The sequence below is a fragment of the Podarcis raffonei genome, chromosome 7 (assembly GCF_027172205.1).
Source record: "Podarcis raffonei isolate rPodRaf1 chromosome 7, rPodRaf1.pri, whole genome shotgun sequence".
Taxonomy (NCBI): Eukaryota; Metazoa; Chordata; class Lepidosauria; order Squamata; family Lacertidae; genus Podarcis; species Podarcis raffonei.
The window spans coordinates 40,851,184-40,867,524 of NC_070608.1; the positions used below are offsets into that span (position 1 = coordinate 40,851,184).

The following is a 16,341-nucleotide window of genomic DNA, read 5'->3' on the forward strand; positions in this document are numbered from 1 at the left end:
TTTCCTAAAACAAGCCCATACTAGCTGTGTTTTATAGGAGTAAAACAAATGTCCCATTTAGCACAATGCAAAAGAAAAGGAACATTTGTTTGCCACCCGTGTCTAGCTGGTAAGTTTGATCATATTCCAAATTATTCAGCTTTGGCCTGAAATAAACCAGCAGGGAATCACATAGGAGCTAGGCTTTGAGAAATGAAAGAAAAATCTGGATAATGAAAAAGGCACATGGACACGCAATACGTCTATGCCGCAAGTACGATGAAGGAAAGTTTTGGAACACCACTAATGAAAAACAATCCAAGGCTATTAAACTTGCCACATTCAAGAGAAAAATGAGCACCCATTATTTCACTTGGACTTGCAGAAGTCACGCTTCAGAAGTATAACAAGATCATTCTTTGATGTTGCACATATCCTTCCTATCACATCATCAAGTCTCTAAAACAGCAGCCCAAGCATGTTTCTTGCACTATATTTTGGGCTTAACAGGAAGTTCTAGAGATCAGACGGTGAACTGGCAATTGTTACTCTGCTCTTTATTTATTTAGAAAGGAAGAAACCCCTTTAGGAAAGAACCTCTTTTCAAAGGTAGCCTGGCAAGGCCTTAGAGCATTTTTAATTTATGATATTCGCTATGAAACAGGCATCATAAAGACACACATTTAAGATTGCCCGTTTGTACCCAAAGGTCCCACCTTAGATACTATTCATTCTTGAGCACTATGCTAAAGCTATCAGAATGGGAAAGGTCTTGTACCCCACCCTTGCGCAAAAATTTCTTTCTCTGTGGATATAGAAAATTCTACACATTAGGGAACTGGCAGACATATTATTATTATTATTATTATTATTATTATTATTATCCCTGACAAAATAGTTACAAAATGCACGCAATGTAGATTAAGCAATTGTTGTAGGGGTACATTCTAATAGAAGAAGAGGAGGAAGAAGAAGAAGAAGAAGAAGAAGAAGAAGAAGAAGAAGAAGAAGAAGAAGAAGAAGAAGTAGTCCAAGCAATTATATTATGGGTGAGATAATCAAGACATCACATTTCATCCTGCATTTTACTGTCTACGTTTGACTTTACGGAAATGTGTCTAAGAATATGAGGTATACAGCGGTACCTCTGGTTACGAACTTAATTCGTTCCGGAGGTCTGTTCTTAAGCTGAAACCATTCTTATCCTGAGGCACGCTTTCACTAATGGGGCCTCCAGTGCGTGATTTCCGTTCGCATCCTGGGGCAAAGTTTGCAACCAGGAGCAGCTACTTCCAGGTTAGCGGAGCTCATAACCAGAAGAGTTCGTAAGCAGAGGTACCACTGTACATCCAATGAAGAACTAAATTGAAGGGAGTCAGGCAGATCTTCTTGTGCAGAAGGTTCCACAAGCAGAAAAGTGTTATTTGTATGTACATACAGGCTGTTGCACAATTATTTCACAAGTCGACCAGTTGTGATGGATTCTTCTGTTGCCCAACATTTATAAATGGACCTCTGTTAGCACAAGAGACATTGCACCCATAGACCGAAAGCACCGAATACAATCCTGTGAGTGGCAAAATTATACAACTTGATTATAAATATCTTTCCAAGAACAGTAACTGACTCCATGCAGCTACAACTTATTCAACCAGAATATGCTGCAAAGCCAATTGATGTGATTAGTCTAATTCAGGGGTGGCCAACTCCCAAGAGACTGTGATCTACTCACAGAGTTAAAAACTGGCAGTGACTACCCCCTTTTGTGGGGTTCAGGTCAAAGTTGTTGAGCTTCTTTTAGGGAGGAGGAAAGCCGTGGTTTTGGGGGGTGCAGGAAAAAATGTTTAGCTTTTTTTAGGGGAGCCAAACTTGTTGAACTTCTTTGGGTGGCGCAGTGGTCTGAACCACTGAGCTTCTTGGGCTTGCCGATCAGAAGGCCACCGGTTCGAATCCCCATGACGGGGTGAGCTCCCATTGCTCCATCCCAACTCCTGCCAACCTAGCAGTTCGAAAGCACAACAAAAATGTAAGTAGATAAATAAGTACCACTCCAGTGGGAAGGTAAACCGCATTTCCATGTGCTGCTCTGGTTTTGCCAGAAGCGGCTTAGTCATGCTGGCCACATGACCTAGAAAAACTGTCTGCGAACAAACGCCGGCTCCCTCGGCCTGTAAAGCAAGATGAGTGCCACAACCCCAGAGTTGTCTGCGACTGGACTTAACTGTCAGGGGTCCTTTACCTTTTTTAGTGATCTACCAGTGATCTACCACAGATGTCCAGTGATCTACCGGTAAATCACGATCTACCTGTTGGAAGTGCCTGGTCTTGTTCAATGAGGTTTACATTTGACAGAGTAGAGAAAGACAATGAGGCAGCCTTCAAACTGAGTTCTCGGACAATGCAATGGCTGCATTAAGTTTTTCCTGCTCCCCAGCATCACCATCCACAACTCTCAGGGCCCCAGACCTTCTAATAAGGGGGGAATTTTCAACCAAAGATACTCCCTTTTCTTCAGTACTCTATAGCTGCTGCTGGAGCTACATTATTTAGCACTGCACCCAAGGAAGAATAGAAACATGTAGAACTATTATATGGGGGGGGAGCAAAGTTATCTTTATTTTTATTCATCTGATGTCATTCTACTCCAGCCTTCCTCCTTTTTGGAGCACAGGGTGGAGTCACATAATAAATCATTCCATTGGGCACAAAACAAAAACACAAAATTACCCTGTTAAAAAGAAAATTCTTGCATTCATTTATATATTTTCAAAAAACACATCAACAATGATCCTTCCTCTGGGTGGAGTACAAATTAGAAAGGGTGCAAACAAGTCCAAGATTATGACAATGTGGTTAAATGGTAGTCAACAAAAACCATAAAAGGCAGAAAGAAATATTTTTACAACTAAGCAACTGGTGTAAACTGGGGTGAAGGAGAACATACACTCTGACAAAGCCAGTGTAAATTGATAGTAAAACAAGTGAAGAAGGAATCCAAAGAACCAATAACTGAAGAAATGAAATAATATATAAAAATGCATTTAAATACATCCAAAGCAAAACCTAGCCAGGAGGTATCAGTGAAATTGCTAGATGATAAAGGTAGTATGTTTTGTCAAATACACAAATTATTTTGCTCTTTCAAAGTACACTTTCAACCTTTCCATGTCACTTTTCCTCTTGCTGGGTGATCAGAAATAGAAAGTACGAAGGGAAACATGCACCTAAATGTTTAAGAGGATTTTAATTGCTGTGCCTGGTTCTGAGACTGAACAAAATTCCCTGAAGAGGTTCTTGCATCTCTTTTTCCAAGATGTGGTATTGTAAAAAAAAAAAAAAATGTTTATAATGAACCTAGCTAACTTTCAATTGCAGATGACTCCATCACATACTTGCACTATAGGACAAATATATGATCAGTCTTTCCATACATATTAACATTCCCATCATGACCATATTTGAATCTAGCTGTTAACATCATATACTTACCTCAAAGCCACCCACAGGCTGTAGTTTGGCTACATATGTTTTTCATTTGCCTTTCAGAATTATAATTCACACACTACATCACTCCAGCTCACTCTGAAAGAGCTTTGTACACCTGCACAGCTATCTGTGCAACAAAACAAAGAAGAAGAAGAAGAAGAAGAAGAAGAAGAAGAAGAAGAAGAGGAAGAAGAAGAAGAGTTTGGACTTGATATCCTGCCTTTCACTCCCTTTAAGGAGTCTCAAAGCGGCTAACATTCTCCTTTCCCTTCCTCCCCCACAACAAACACTCAGTGAGGTGAGTGGGGCTGAGAGACTTCAAAGAAGTGTGACTGGCCCAAGGTCACCCAGCAGCTGCATGTGGAGGAGCGGAGACGTGAACCCGGTTCCCCAGATTACGAGACTACCGCTCTTAACCACTACACCACACTGGCTCTCAAAACCCTTTACTTTTTAAACAATGTGAAATGATGGCGTTCTTTGGCATAGACATTTTACACTATGCTCCAGACAGCTGCCTTAGAGTGATCTAGAAAAAACTGCACAAAGAAAAAATAACTATATAGAAATTATTCATGTATAGACTAAGAGATTATTTGCATTTAGATACAGTGGTACCTCGGGTTACATACGCTTCAGGTTACAGATGCTTCAGGTTACAGACCTGAAATAGTACCTCGGGTTAATAACTTTGCTTCAGGATGAGAACAGAAATCGTGCTCCGGTGGCACGGCGGCAGTGGGAGGCCCCATTAGCTAAAGTGGTGCTTCAGGTTAAGAACAGTTTCAGGTTAAGAACGGACCTCCAGAACGAATTAAGTACATAAACTGCTATTTAAATTATAATCTTATAACTTCCCAACATTATCATCTTTGTAGACTGCATATGTTCATGTTTAGCGAGGTCAGATTACAATATAGGGTTGGAAGCTACACATCGTGTATCACGGCAGACATTTTCCCATTCCCATTTGCTCTGTTTCAAATTCCCTATTGTGCCTTACTACATTTTTAGCAGCAGCGATTTATGGAAGAATGTCAACGCTACTGTGTTCAGTTATTTACTGCAGTTTTAACAGCACTATGATAAAGGGCAGCATGTGACTTAGTGATACTCAGAGTATACCCACTGAACTTAATGGGTTTAAGTTAGTCATTATTTTAATGGGTCTTCTCTGACTATGACATAATCAGATGTCACCCCCAATAAATCATATATACACTCTGCTTTCAGGCAGTAGTTTGTACTTGCCTCATCATCTCATAGGCTCAGGAGGGAGCAAGGTTTCAAAGGCAAACTAAGATAAAATGTTCAACATTTTGGTATTGCACCAGTCTAGGTGTTTGGCCTTGATTTTCTGGACAGTTTGTAACAATCCATAGTTCTTATTTAAGAAATACAGAGTGTCTCATGTTGTTTATTCCAGTCTCACAAAATTTATCCCATGGCTCTCATTCATTTGGTTTAATCCTAGACATATCAGGAGAGGTGATACTTCTGAGGACTGGGTTTCTCAAAGAAGGAGCTAGGAGATGGTGGGAAACAACCAGACAACAACAAAGCAAAAAATGATCGTCAGCTAAAAATGTTGTGCTGTCCTTGGTGCTAAAAGTCCATGGTCTAAAAGACAGACAGAAGCCTATTCATATATCTGGTAGACATGGATGCCAAACAAGAACACACAGGTTAGACCCATTCCCTGTATACCAACAAACACACCAGCCACATTCCTGATGCTGCAGGTTCAGTGACATTCTACGGAGATGAAAATCCTGGACAGTCAGTATTCCCACCCTTATGGAATAGCCCTACATACATCTGTACCCATACTGGCTCCCTACCAAATATGCAGCAGAAGCGAGTCATGGCTGGAACATGGCCTCCAAGGGTAAGGACTATCCTACATGTTCTGACCTACACACACACACCACACACACACTTCATGCATTTTTTCAGGCACCAAACACCTAAGTATGGGAAGATAAACTTAAATATGCTCTGAATAAATCACAAATGGAACAAAATATTCAGTTAAAAAAGTACCCCACTTACTGTATTAAGCACTCTTCCTAGAGAACGACTCTTTTTTATTGTGCTAATCTTGGAAAAATGTGGCCTCTTAGAAAGTTTATTTCTCAGAGTTTTCTTTCAAGGCTGCAAAGAAGAAAGATTTGAAAACTGCACTGGACATTTTCTTTTGAGCAGGATGATCATCTATTTGTTTTTTATCTGAATATTTTTATTTTTATTTGTACTTTGATCAGATTTTTAGGAGGAAACCTTTTGCATACAAGCACTAAGGCCATTTTACCATATTTAGTTGATCAGTCGTATGAGTTTTCATTAATCACTTAAATTTGCATATGAATGGGAAAAATTAGTTCTGAAGGAGGAGGAGGAACTGGAAAGTGACCCTCAACTGGTCTATAGAAGATACTGTTCCTGTGACTATTGCTTATACACCTGACTTGGGTAAATCTGCATTCCTGTCACTTAAGTGGCTTTCTACATGATCAATAAAAGTAAGCCCTTAGTCTTTGCATGATAAACCCTTTCAATGAGAACAGCATAATATCCTGTCAGTATGTGTAAAGGATAGGAACAGCCTTCTTGTGAAAAGAAAGAATTATTCTATTTTAAACATAGATTAAATAGTGCTCCTTGCTCCTCTAAAAACAGTAATAGATATATGCTCTAGCATAGTGGAAGGTAAATGTTTGAAAAATATGTGTGTGTACACACACATGCACTCAACAAAACCATGAGCTATATGCCAGAGAAACAGAGGAGGCAAATCCTGATTGTGATTTGTTTCAAAAATCTACATACCATAGTTAAAAGAGCACTCCCACACTAGAATTGTGCTGCAGGGGACGGCATACTTTCCAAAGTATTACAATAGCTATAAAGTATTCTAGATGCCTGTGACATTCAAGTAATTAAATTATACACAGAAATGACAATAGCAATTAATGTTTTAACTGAGCATATTGTGCTTTTGCTACTCAGAAGCTGAAATAGTCCAGTGGAGAAGCTGAGGGAGAATATGAAATCTGATTAGAACAAATGAGAAACTAATGCACATTTTTTTGTGCAATACACTTATAGTGAAGGAAGGCCTTGAAAGCAATTATGACATTGGGTTGTATCTAATGCTAGTCCTACACAGAGTAGGCCCACTGTAGTTAATGAGCATGACTAGCTTAGGTTCATGGATTTGAATGGATGTACTCCAAAGAACTGGATAAAACCCACTGAAATTTCCCCTGTTGAATCGCCAAAATAGGTCAATGTATCATCTCATTGTATTCTCTTTCTTAAGCAGCACGTACTTAAAACATATGGTTACACTGATGAAACACACATGTCCCCAAGCAAATGTTGGCTTAGCAAGTTTTTGATTTCATTTGCCAACCAGAGGAAAAAGTATACCTAATAAACATATAATAACACAGACGTAGTCTTTTGGATCAATTATTTATCTCTAAAAGGATATTACTGCATAATGCAGCTTTAAGTTTTCAACTTTGTCATATTTTCTAAACTATGATCTCTTCAATTTACTTTCAGTTATGTGACACTGCACTTTACTGGAGTGAAAGCATGCATTAGCTAAACAATGCAGTTTGGAGTTAGTGTTCCCATGCATCACCATGAAAGTGTTTGTCTCGTCAGTGGTGTCATTATTGTTACTGAGTACATCTGCTCTGCCATTGCTTTCTAACACAAGAGCCATTTCTTACCAGAGAAAATAATTAAAGACTATGGATGTTTTTGAACAATCTTCCAGATTATAGATTTGATGAATTTTAACAAGTAACTGGCTCAAGCAAAAGAAAAGTTAGTGAGCTTTTCTGGCAAAGTTGTTGAGCTTTTTGGGCAAAATAGCAAAAAAGAGAGAGAGAGAAGATGTTTTGGAGCTTTTTAAAAAGTAAAATCACACCCCAAACAGCACTGCTGACATGGGTTGCCATATGTCCAGATTTTTCTGACATTTTCCAATTTCTACCCAGACACTTCTTCCAGCAACAGTATTCAGGGTATGTCTGGAAAATTCCAGACGTATGGCAACCCAATCTCAGATGCAATCCCTGGTAGAAGTGTCCCCTGCCTGGAATCCTGGAGAGCAACTGTCAGTAAGTGTAGACAATACTGCACTAGATGGACCAAAGTTCTGATTCAGTATAAGGTGGCATTCTTATGTTCCTAACCAACAAGCTATGGGTTTCAGCAATCTCACTATGCAAATTAATATTAAATGTACTTGCTATTCTTTTTGAAAACAGTGTCAAGAAAACTAAGAGGGTACATTGACTTTTCCTTACAGAGATGTTTTGCTACTACCTGTGTGGGTACTACCAGCACTTCACACTTTCACTTCTAAGTATGCAGTACGAGAATTCATAGGAGTTCCGAGATAGCTGCTAGAGAACCATTCACACATTAGTATAATTCTAATGTGGAGTGTGGCAACATTTTGAAGTCATCTAATTACAGTGCCTTATTTCCTGGGGCACCAGAAACAAGCCTCCGTTTGCAAAAAATAGCTGAGCTTCAAATAACTCTGTTGTCAAAATGAATCCTGAGAAATTGAATCCACCAGTTTGGAAAGGCAGGAATGAATGGATGAATAAATAAATGAATGAATAAACTCATAGACTGCTGGCTAGTGACAATTCATTGCCTAAGGTCATATTTTTTAGCAGTAGAGGAAATGCTTAGGATGAAGTCCTTCAATTTAAAAAAAAATGCATGAGCAACCAATACGGGGCACAAACTATGCTGGCTTATTAATGTCAGACTATCAAAAAATGAGCAAAAAATATCTGCCACCCAAGTGAACTGGCAGAGTTTCTCTCCCCACTTTTATGTTGGCGTACTGTCAGTTTCAGGTTGAATACGTTTCTGGCAATGCCCACTCTTTTGCAAAACGGTTTAGCCTGAAGACTACCAATTTCCAACTACCACTGAAATTTCAGTAAGCTCCAAGGATGGGAGGAAAAGGAGCTGCTTCAGTGATGAAATTACACAGAAACGCAGGTAAACTGCCAGAAGTTTCACTTATTTGCTAAACTGGCAATACAAGTTTTTCACTAGTTTATCTTTACAGGCAAAGTGTTGGACATTTGTACAGACATGATACAGCATTATGGTTTCTGGTTTCTCACCTTTTTCTGTTCTGCTAAATAAATCGAAAATATTTCCTTTTGTTGAAAGGCAGACAAGACAAACAAGCAACAACAGATTTACTGCATTGTTCAGAACAGAAAAAGAGCACTGCTCTCACAGTGACTGTTGTCATGGTGATTAACCAGATGCCTGTTGGAAGCATGTAAGCAGAGGGCACAAGCGCTTGTGCTCCCACAGTATGCTGAAGGTAGTACACAGCCATTGTGGCAAGTAGCCATTGATAGCCTTACCCTCCATTAATTTATCTAAAGTCATCCAAGATTTATCTTTAAAGTCATCCAAGATGGTAGCCATCACACAAGGATGGGGGAGAAATTCAATTCTGTTGGCATTTTAATGAGAAACTACCCAATTTGTGCTTGTCAAACCAACATACAAACTGAAACACAGCTCCCCTTTAAAATTTGTTTTTCTCCAAATTTTGCAATGCAGTTCTCCAGTCAAACCACATGTACAAAATGCATACATTAGGGGAAAGTTTGCATTGCATCAAAAGTCAAACATGAGTTAAAGTAACACAAAAATGTGCTGCATTAGAGGAAATTGCTTGCAAAAATGTGAATATTTGTCAAAACTGCACAGAAGCAGATTAATTAGGAGAAATTAACACTAAGATACTGACAAATTTTCGTAAGAGAATTTTATTCATGCACCCCTACCATCACTACAGCTTGCAGTAGTGAATTCTGTGATTTAACTACGTGCTGTGTGAAGAAATACCTCCTTTTTTCTGTCCTGAACCTCCCACTGTTCAGTTGATATGGAAACAGGATGAAGTGAACTGAAAAACAAGAAACTGAGAGAAACCAAAAATTGACAGATTTGTCCATATTTCTGCCTGGTGAATAATAGGTTCCTGTCTACATTACAAAGACTAAACAACAACTAAACGCAAAGAAAACAGAATAGTTCCTTAGTAATTACTTCTCATACTTTTCACAAATTGATACAAAAGCTTAACAAATGTGCTTATTATAGCAGGAGTCTTTGAATAGCAAAATTCAATGACCCAAAGACTGAGCCGCAATAAAAAAATACAATATGTGTTGTGAGAGAGCCAAACAAGATGTAATGTTACATGAAAGATGCAGAGGCAGTATGTCTACAGGGAAATTTTGTTTTTATTTTTACTGAAAAACAGTTTCTGTGCTTAAGAAGAGGGATCTCTCAGCCCTTTCCTTTCCTGTTGTTTGTCCCCTCAAAATTACTTTATTCTCCCTCTTCACAACCAAAGAGGGAAAGAGAGACAAGCTGGTTGGGGAGGACAGTTTTGAGCAGACCAAGGGCAATCCCTTCCCTCCTGCCATTCAGCCATTTGAACTTGGACCCTCCAGTGCCCATATAACAACAATTCTCTCTCTTTATTTATAAGACACTTACCACAAAATTCCCCAAGAGACTTACAAAAAAAGGTTAAAAGCCAAAAGGCATAACATACAAAGCAATACATTTTAATAAAACCATTCCAATAACCCATACACAAATCCAGCAAGCGAAAAACAAAAGCTCCTGCAGCAAGGACATTTCATTCAATAGCCCATCAACCAGCTTGTCATTATAATCCATCAAATGCCTGGGAGAAGAGATAGCTTTTAACCTGACACTGAAATGATGTTCATCATGGTGCTAGGTAGAGCTCACTGGGGAGAGTGTTTCATAGATGGGAAACCATAGATAAAAAGGCCTTCTCCCTTGTTACCATCTTCCAAACCTACCTCAAACGGGGGAACCTGAAAAAGGCTTCAGAAGAGGACTGAAGGGTTTGGTTAGGTTCATACAGCAAGAGTTGCTGCAAAAGATATTGCAAAAGATATTGGGGTCCTAAGCTATATAGGGCTTTAAAGGCTAAAGCCAGCACTTTGAATTGGGACTAGAAACTTGCAGGCATCCTGCACAGCTGTGTCAAGATTGGTGTTATATGATCTGCTCATCTTGAGCCTGTCAACAATTAGGTGTGCAGCAGCCAGAAATATTGTATAGCCAACAGACCAGAACTGAACTTCACAAAATCTAAAGTGCTTGTTTTCTCAAGATCTTGGAAGCCTCGTAGGTGGGAGATCAGTGGCAACGCGTTGGAACAGGTTGAAAACTTTAAATACCTAGGCATCCTATATAATGCTTCCTGGAAATACCATTGTAAGCTTGCACTTAACAGAGAGGATACTCTAGCTCTGGCTATCACCCATCTCTTCTCTAACAGCTCACAGCTTCACTAAAGGTCTTTAACGCCAAAGTAATAATAATAATAATAATAATTTTATTATTTATACCCCGCCCTCCCCAGCCAAGGCCGGGCTCAGAGCGGCTTACAAGCAATAATAAAGTAGCCCCCCAACTCCTGTATGGTGTTCCATGATGGATTGGTGCAGTTAACCAATCGTTGGAACGCATCCAATCCAAATTTCTGTGCAAAATCCTGGGGCTGCCAAATGGTGTGCCCTATGGCTGGATACCATATGGCATATGGCTCTGAATACCAAAGCATGACATTGTGGAGAATGTGGCAAGATTTTTGAGTGAAACTATGAAATTACATCACCATAGGTCATAAGAGCCATCTTCGTACCTCATGATGTCTGGACAGTTTTATCCTAATGTAGATCCTGCCGTGTTTTGTCAACTGTGTTGTGTTCTGATCCATGTATACGATGCCAACAAAGGAGATTGATTGAATTAGGTGGCCACATACCGCACTAGCTACAGTTTCCAAACTATCTTCAAAGGTGGTACGCTAATACTTTTTAAAAAGGTCTGTCTTATAATATCTAGTTTGGCACTCAGTCTCAGAAGCTGCTTTTGACACTCATTTGGAAAAGTGGTATCAAAATTCCTGCATTCCAGGAGGTTGGACTAGATGACCCCAACTCTACAATTCTATGGTTCTATGAAAATAAGGTGGGTGAGAGAACTGGCTCCACAGAGAGAAAAGAATTATTTCCTAACTACATTATCTTTAGGCCTGGCTAAGATGTAACAACCTTAGTTCAAAAACAGATCCTGGTTTCTTATCTTGATTGCTAAGTAGCATGTTACCAGAGAGCACAAGATTGTCTCAATTTTGTCCCCATACGAACACCTTGGCTCATAATCCCCCTCTTGCCTGTTAACAGCTAGCTGGCAAAAGCTGGCATGCCAGGACAAAGTGTGTTTGCAGCGCTAGTCACCATGAACAAGAGAGCTTCCAGTTCCTCTGTGCCTCAGGCTAAGGAGTTCTTGGATGCACAAAAGGCAAAAGTTCCCCAGATTGTAACGCAATCAAGAAAACCCCTTACTACTTACCAAGTGACTATTCACAGCCCAGAGTTCTTCCAAATAGTACTGAACTGCACTCACCTAGCCTGAAGCATGCGTCTATTCAGTAAAGCACAGGCCATCAACCTCCCTTTTTCATCTGGAAATCTTTATTTCTGTTGCCACCTGAGCTGCTGCCAGTTTCTGTCTTTTTAAGGCTATAACTGGTTTTGGCCCCCTGAACTCAGCTTGATTTAAAGAGAGCACTCTTGCAGGCACACATGCAGTATGACAGATTCATGGAACTCCCAGCTTTGGGGGCCCATCTCTCACTCCATTGTCCCGCAATCCTTGGTTGGTAAAGCCTTGCCATGCCACACCAGCTCTTCCTGCTCTTCACCCCAATGTTGAGGACCCCCATTCACCCTCCCTTTGAAGTGTTTTCAGTCAGATCTATTGCAATAAGTCACATCCTCCCTCTTTCTAACTTCCCAGCTTCCACAACATCCCCCTTTCTTCCCCCTGCTCCCTAAACTAAAGCATCATACCATGCAGCCACTCACAGTTCACTTTTGCCTAATCTTTCACTCCCCCACTTCTGGGACAAGCCTTCTGTAAGTTAGCTTGCCATTCACCTTTTTCTGGAAAAAATCTCTGGCCTTGCCTTCTCAGGTGTCTTGTGAACCACAAATGGTGATAATAAACAAATAATAATAATAATAATTGCAAGGAATAATAGTTGTGAGGATACTCTAACCCAAACCCAGAACAATACCCCTAAAATTACACACATTGTGCTACTATATATTGTGGTTAAAAAAGAAATAAAGCTAGTTTTTGGATCAGCTCTATCAGACCTAAGAGAAGCCTGTCAGAATACAGCCAGGCCTACAGGGGAAAGATTCTCCTAGCACTAAAGTATTCACTCTAAGTTATTTGTGGTCCTGAAGGGCTAGTTCCCAGGTAATGGAAACGTAGATGCCAGGCATATATAGAATGCACGTCCCATGCAAACATAGTTATGACCACAGTGTTCCGGTTCAGTCATCATGGAAAACTCCTTTAAAATGACATAATATAAAGCAAGGCATACAAAGAGAGAGAGGAGTAACTGGGCACATGGTTCATTCTTGGGTCAAGAAACCATAGTTTATCATTACATCTGAACTGTAAAATTGTCACAGTTTTCTGGTAAGAACTCCAAAAACTGTAGTGTGGTACAGGTTTGCAGAACTGTTAAAATTTAGAAACGATAGGGATGTTTTCAGCTAAATTATACTCAGAGTAGATTCATTTCAATTAATGGACCTGTTTGGGGGGTCTGCTATGCATAGGAATAACATTGAACACAGTCCTTAGGCTTCCTACTTCTCAAACAAACAGATAACACATTTTTCACAGTGCCTAGTACTGTTGGGTTCTCATCCCTTACTGATTCACGTGAAGATGTGGCAGACACCTTCACTTTTTATTCCCATTGTTTTGTGATTTAGTGCGGTATTTTACAACTATCAGACACTCTCACAATTGGCAAGTGATGGGAAGTTCAAAATGGTATGGGCAAGTTAACAAGGGAAAGAATGAGACAAGCATTTTGGCTCGATCATTTATTAGCATCAGTTCTGGTTTTATTGCAGTGGACAGCTGGGAAATAAATGTGTGGGTTATGTTTATTTAATGTAACATATTCAACCTGGTGGACACCATAGTTTGCGAGCCATGAGCAGTGTAGTTCTGTGGTTTCTCGTATGCTTTTTAATATCATTTAACAGAAGCAGCAGGACAATGACAGAAAAACATTATAAGAATATATGTTGGTCTCTTCACACTTTGGGTTGGATCCAGACATTCATTGAATTTAGGATCCATTGAAGTTAATGGGTCATGACTTAAGTCCCATGGCCTGGTTCACATGACACAGTAAGCCAAACCATGGCTTATCATGGCCACACAAATGCACACACGCAACTGATTTGCTCTACCCTGGTGCTTTTTGCTCCTTCATCACACACTGCGCTAAGCCAAACCAGGGCTTGTGGTTAAACCTTCTCCCTTTGCTAATCATACCATTGTTACAGGTCATAGTTAGCAAGGACAGAGCTTAACCATACATCCAAGTTCAGACAACATGCTAAGCCAAACCTTGCCTTAGCTCAGCATGGTGTGTGAGCAAAAAGGACCAAGCAGGAGCAAAGTGATTGCAAGCCTCTCTCCAGGAGCCCACGTATTCATGCAGTCACAGTAAGCCATATTTTAGTAACTTGTTCTAAACAATTTTAAATATTGTATTTAGGGATGGGGCCACAGGTCACTTGACAGATTATCTGCTTTGCATGCAGAAAGTATCAGATTCAATCCCTGAAATCCCCAGGAAGGGCTGGGAGGGACTCTTGTGTGGAAACATGCAGTCAATATAGGCAATATTGAGCTAGATGGACTAACGATTTGACATGGTATAAGGCAGGTTCTTATGTTGCTACATTGCTGCAACCCACCTTGGGATCTTATGGTGCAGGCAAGTAAGAAACAACAACAACAACTTGTTAACTGAACCTGGATCCAACCTATTTTGTTTGTAGGCATACAGTACAAATGTGACATTTTAAAGTATGAATGTTACAAATATTCATATACCGGTAGGTACTAGTGCATCATATAGATACACTTATCAAGAATTCTTGATTGGCTAACTCAATAGGAGAATCTCGTTTGCCCTTCACAATATGTGAAACAGCTGTGTGTGACAAGGAACATTGGGGGAAATTATCACTAGGGTTTAAAATTTAATGCAACTGAAATGAAATGCACATTACTTCACCCAAATATGCACATCATGGATTACACTCTGATAACTTGTATAGATTTCAAATCAAGTGACTCATCTTAAGGAACTGTTTTTTATTCTTCTGAAATGCCCAAATGATGTGATCAAGTGGATACTCATAGTCCATCATCTCCAGGTTTTCAGGTTTAACTGAGTAAAGAGGTCCCTGCTTACATTCCAACTATTTATAATTTTTTATTGGGAAAAATGCATTAATGGTTGGGGGTAAGCAAGGAAACAGTTGTCTAGACGGCAAAAAAGGTAGGGTGTGTCCAATTTCTTATATATGTCATACACCCACCCACATAAGCACACATCTTCTTGTTGTTTGCTCATCGAAACTAAGCCAAAAGTTATAATGTTGGGATATTCCCCCAAGAACAGTTTGTTGTTGCTGCTTTCTTTTTTGATTGAAATACCATTATGGGATAGAGGCTATTTGTATGGTTTGCTTGTTTGTGAAATAATCTATTACAGATATCAGTAAGGGATGAGCAGAACAGCAATGATTTGCACTGGACCAAACAACAGGAAACAAGGACTACATAATTAACAATAGTTGAGTCAAACATGTGAATCTGACCATTTGCTTAATAACATGGCTTCCATGTTTTATTCTTCTTGAAATTATGTAATAAAAAAAGCTCATTAAAGCTTATGGACAGAGCAGTACAACAGGAAAATGAAGTGTCTTTGACTAGAAAGTTTTTCAAAGGAAGCTTGCTTACGCTTACCAACATTTGTATCCTCAGTATTTACCAATAGTTTCCAAACTGGCTTCCACCCAAACAGCAAGAGTGGGACAGCAAATGTTATGGGGGATCAGCAATTCCCAATTAGTTTGCAAGCTGCCAAATTGCTAGTTGCTGCAAAGTTACCTCAAAACCACTATCACAGAGGACATGCCACCCTAGCAGTTATATTTAGATGGCATCATTCCCTGGAAATTGTTAGCATATGAGTAGCTATAATAAGTAGTCATTGGTCTCCCTATAGAGCTGAGTGATGCTCATGACCATTAACACTTGGCCTTTCCCATATCTACTGTTTTCTCATCCTTACTTTCTTTTCTCAACTGTGACTCCCTCCACTTACTTTAAAGAGCTAGATTGCATGCACCAGATACCCAAGGTCAATATCAACAACTGAGTTCTCTGTTCAATGAGAATTTTAAAAGCAGTAGCATTGCTACTCCATTGTCTTTTTCTTGATATTGTACAAATTTGAGTTGTAAATGTGCTCTGTTCTTTAAAAAATAGAGAACAGCAGGAGGAATGAGTAGTTATGTAATCTCTCTGAGATATTTTTAAAAACATGAAAAGAAAACAGAAACTGGAAATTATTGCCAAGCATTCCTAGGAAGAGCCCAGCTGTGCCAAAACAACCACAACTGTGTACAAACACAGGATGCAATCCTCCATTATAGAGGGCATTTAAGGCGGGTTTCCCAACTTCCTCTCTCTTGTTTCTTGGTCTCTTTTCTGATGAAGCTCATCTGGCCTCCATAACATCCAGAATTTCCCTCTAAACAGGTAACTGTTGCACTAAAAAAGGCAGTAGCTTTCATCATAAAACATAGCCTATCTTTAGATTATTTGTGCTCTTGTATGACTACTAAACATTTCATATGT

The 16,341-nt window shown here is 39.5% G+C and overlaps 1 protein-coding gene across 1 annotated transcript in view; it reads right to left on the minus strand.

The window, feature by feature from the left end:
* LOC128417492 (chloride channel protein C-like) overlaps positions 1-16,341 on the minus strand; it is a 70,769-nt gene that overhangs the window by 7,301 nt on the left and 47,127 nt on the right. The window lies entirely within an intron of this gene.